The sequence below is a fragment of the Microtus ochrogaster genome, chromosome 1 (genome assembly GCF_000317375.1).
Source record: "Microtus ochrogaster isolate Prairie Vole_2 chromosome 1, MicOch1.0, whole genome shotgun sequence".
Lineage (NCBI taxonomy): Eukaryota > Metazoa > Chordata > Mammalia > Rodentia > Cricetidae > Microtus > Microtus ochrogaster.
The window spans coordinates 41,319,707-41,324,229 of record NC_022009.1 but is presented as its reverse complement, the minus strand read 5'-3'; the positions used below and the strand labels follow the sequence as shown (position 1 = coordinate 41,324,229).

The 4,523-nt window shown below is 48.3% G+C and overlaps 1 protein-coding gene across 2 annotated transcripts in view; it reads right to left on the bottom strand.

The window, feature by feature from the left end:
- The window catches only part of Vrk1 (VRK serine/threonine kinase 1), a 93,666-nt gene that overhangs the window by 88,484 nt on the left and 659 nt on the right, over positions 1–4,523 (bottom strand). The gene's annotated exons all lie outside the window — the stretch shown is intronic.

Here is a 4,523-nt window from a genome sequence, read left to right as displayed (position 1 = left end):
AGGGAGGAAGGAAGGAAGGAAGGAAGGAAGGAAGGAAGGAAGGAAGGAAGGAAGGAAGGAAGGGCAGGCCCAGGATGAGCCCCTCCTCTGTCACTTGTATAAATGACACCACACCTGCCACTTTCACACACACACACACACACACACACACACACACACACACACACACCATCTTCATCCATCACATCAGCTGATGAGAGTACATATGTAAAATGCTTGACCTGATGGATAGGAAAGGCAGACACCCCTAGAAACCCCTTCTGCTCAGCCCTCTTAATTCCACCTTCTGAGCATTGTGGGGTTCCTTCTCTCATCACTCCATCTCCAGAACCCAGCTATAAGCAGCTGTCATTGTGTCCTTCATGGCTAGACTGGGGTCATATACAGACGCATGCTCATACCCAGCTGCCAAGTTGCACACTGGGAAGGGAAGGCGAGCTTGTTCAAAAACAAAAGCCAATTGTCACTTTTCTTTTTGCAACCATCCAATTCTTGTCATGTTTTGATTTCAGAGCTTCTCCAAGATTCTGGGACAAAAGACACTATATATAAGCACGATTGTGGGACTCAAGGGGACTCTGAGCAAAACAAAGTCCTTTTATTACCAGAGAATTGGAGAGATTTGTTGCTAAATATAGTTACTCCATAGAAATTTTTTTCTTTTTTTTTTTTTACCCACTATTACCACCACCTAGACTCTATTAGTAATCTGTTCAGAATGTTTCTATAGGATTTTGTTGCCAACAGGCATAGGATGTGGTCCTAAGTACCTCATTCGGTCTTTGCAGTTCTTTGGGGTAAGGCACCATGGCTAGCCCATCTTACCATTATGGTAACTAAGTCTTGGAGGTTTCTGGCCACTTGTCCAAAGCCACAGAGGCAGGATTTATAATATTCATCTATATAATATCAATAACAGCTGTCTTCCTTTGTGGCAAAGGAAACAAAGAGTGGCACCAAAAAACAGGGAGAATGCTCCCTGACCTTCAGGTAGCAGTCACCTGGTCCCCAAGGCAAGCGCCAAGTAAGTGGCTCTTTCAGTGGTTCCGAATGGGAACATCTTGGCTGGCCAGGGTTCACCAAGAGTCAAGACTCAGGGCTCTACTTGGCTCATATGAACCACTGAGTGCCCCTCCTCATTTCCCTAAGGACCCTCAGACCCTGTGGCTTCCTCCTCGAAGTTCAGTAAAAAGGGCATCCCAGTTGGAAGCCCCAGGGAAAGAATCCGATAACAAAAAAGACAGGGATAGCACTTCCCAGCTTTGAAATTTGGGGACAGGCTATCTTTTTTTTTTTTTAATTACTCTTTGAAGATTTCATACTTTTGAAACTCTCAGCAGAAGTGATAGAATCCAGAGACTTTTTAAAGCCTGTGTGTTAAAAGATTATCTTGCCAGTCGATGATGGCGCATGCCTCTAATCCCAGCAAACGGGAGGTAGAGGCAGGCAGATCTCTGTGGGTTCAAGGCAAACCTAGTTCCAAGACAGGCACCAAAACTACACAGAGAAATCCTGTCTTTAGAAAAAAAAAAGTCTATTTTAGTTAACTTTCTATTGTGATAAAAACAGTGACCAAAAACAGTCCGGGGAGGAAAGGGTTTATTTGGCTAACACTTCCATGTTCTTCATTGCAGGACCCTGGAGACAGGATCTGAAGCAGAGACTGTGGAGAAATGCTGTCTACCGCCTCGCTCACCTTACTTTCTTACAAACCCCAGGACCACCTGGGACGCCACTGTGAGCCGGTTCCTCCCACATCTTTCTTCAATCCAGAAAACGTCCCGCAGACTTGCCAATCTGGTGGGGGCATTTCCCAGATGATGCTCTCTCTCTTCCAGGAATGACTAGCTTGTGTCAAGCAGACAGAAAAGTAGCTAGGACAAGGGCTGAAGGTCCAGGCCCTGGAAGACAGGCTAGAGTGTAGCAGGACTCTCAGCTCCCACTGTCAGCTGCAACACTGTATTTCCTTGAAAACCAGGACAGACCGAGGAAGAGGGACAATACAGTGCGACAGGGTTGTGGAGTCCCCAGAAAGGGTCAGGTGTGTGTGCTCCCCCCTCTCCCACACCAAGAGCAAGTCCCAGCAGTAGAGACGGAACATAACGAGGTGGCTCAGAGAATGAGGTGTCAACTTGTCTCCTGGACTGTGGGCTACCTGCTGCTCTTCTAGCACCAAATCTGTGGGTTCTTAGACCGAATTATGTCCTTTCTCTCCCAAGTCATGTGCTGAGGTCCTGGGCACGAAGACCTCAGAATGGATCTGTGTTTAGAGGCCGAGCTTTTGAAGAGGTGACTAAGTTAACGATGAGGGCTGGTGTCTTTATATGAAGGGGAGAGCCGAACACAGACCCACATGGAGGGAAGACCGTGCTAAAGCCATGGAGAAGACGGCACTGGTAAGTCAGAGAGAGCGCAGCCCTCCTACCTGCAACCTGGTCTTGAACTTCCGCTTCCAGTCCTGTGAGGAAATGGGTCCCCACTGAGGAAATGGGTCCCCACTGAGGAAATGGGTCCCCACTGTTTAAACCACGAGGTCTGGGATATTTTATAATGACCGTCCTGTCAAACTAATGGACATAGGACCCAAACTCAGAGTCACAGAGCTGCTTGGGCCTGCCAAGGAGGCTGTGTCTGTTGCCCCAAACCGCTCTCAGGTCAGCAGTCCGTCTCTCCCTCTCATCGATGTCTCCTAGCAACTCATTTGTGACCCAGGTCAGGAATCCTTTCTTCTTCACTTGTGATGGAGGGAGCATCCAGAAAACCAGAATGTGGGCATACCTCGACTTCAGACAGTTAAACGCATTGACAGAATTCCTAGGAAACCATCCAAAAGGACAGGAATGAAAGTGTCGAACTTAGGAAGCGCACGAGGCTGGTGGAAGATATTGACCTACTTAATCCTCATGATCAACCCAGAAGACAGTGTGATTAACAGAGTCTCACGGGGAAGAAAGGGGGCCTTAGCCTGAGGTTCTGGTAAAGGCTTGGTGTGGGTCACTGCTCCGAGGTTCATCAATGGTCAGTGTAGCAGTGTTGAAAGATGGTGAAAGCCAGGCACGGAATTCCAGCATCTGGGGAGCTGACGCAGTAGGATCTCAAGTTTAAGACCAGCCTGGGCAACAGTGTGACAGTGGAGAGGACACTTTAAGCAGAAGGTGTAGTGGTAGCCCCTGGGACCATTGGGTCACCTGTCCTCAGAAGTGACTGGCGAAGCTTTCATTCTCCCCACGTGTTCCTACCATCACGCCATTGTCAGTCACGAGCTGATATGGCCTTGGCGTCCTTGCTAGTATCACACTGCTCACCCTGTCCGCCTCCTGGATAGAGAGCTAAATATGCCTCATTCCTGTTCAAGTTCCCCAGCTGTTGGCAGTCCATTAAAAGAACAGAAAAAGGGACAAATACAGCTAGTTAGTGACAGAGTAGGGTTTTTAGAGTCTCAGCTGTGTGCCTCTAACGCGGTGGTAGCTCCACACCGCCTCCTTAGACAGCTAAGTGGCCATTTTCCCCCTCGCTCTGCACAAACGTCCCTCGCCTGATACCTTGGGAGAGAAGGAATAATCAGCAAGTTGATAAAGCATACTCACTTCCCACAAACAAGGCAATTGGTATTTTGCCTCTCACAGGTGTGGCTTGATTGCAGACCATTAGTGACCATTAATAAAAGAAACCTGGGCTGCCATTGACAAGTAGGTTTGAATTTCCTGAGACTTTGCATTTCACGCCAGGGAGCTGAGCTCAGCCAGTATTTTCACACTCTAACACCTGCATCAGAGGCATAAAGCCTGATTTAAGGAAGGTAACATTTTTTTTTCGCCGGGAATTTAAATACAAACCCAAGGATAATTTGTGAACTTGATCATTGTATCCCGTGATCACCGTTGGCCCCAACTTACCACTAAGCTAAGCCCCAAAGGTCTTGAAAAGCATTAAGCTGCCTAGGAAGGTCGTGTTCCTATTGCAGAACCCTTTGGTTCCTGAAATTCACCCTTTCACCATTAAACAAGCGCTGGCTGAGCATCAATGTGGCCTTACTGTCAGGATCTCAGGATAGGGATAAGTGAGACAAGACTGACGCCTGAGGGGTGATGGACATAACTTGACGGACAGTTTTAGAGTAGGGCATGGCCTCATCATGAAGGGATTGATGCTCCCACCTTCCAGTTTTCATGAGCCAACAGGGGAAGCTATTGGAAAGAAAGTCCAGCTCCTTTTCCACAAACCTCTCTGAGAAAGAACCCAACAATGGGCTCTCTCTCTCTCTCCCTTTCTCCTCCCATCTCCCCCCTCATCATATTATACTCTTCCATATGTAGTAGGTGAGGTGAGATGAGAAGAAATGAGGGGAGATGAGGAGACATGAGGGGAGATGAAGAGAGGGGAGGGGAGGGGGGTGAAGGGAGGGAAGGAGAGGGAAGGTGATAGGAGGGGAGGGGAGATGAGAGATGAGGGGAGATGGGGGAGGGAAGAGGAGTGGAGGGGAGGGAAGGTGATGGGAGGGGAGATGAGAGATGAGGGGAGAT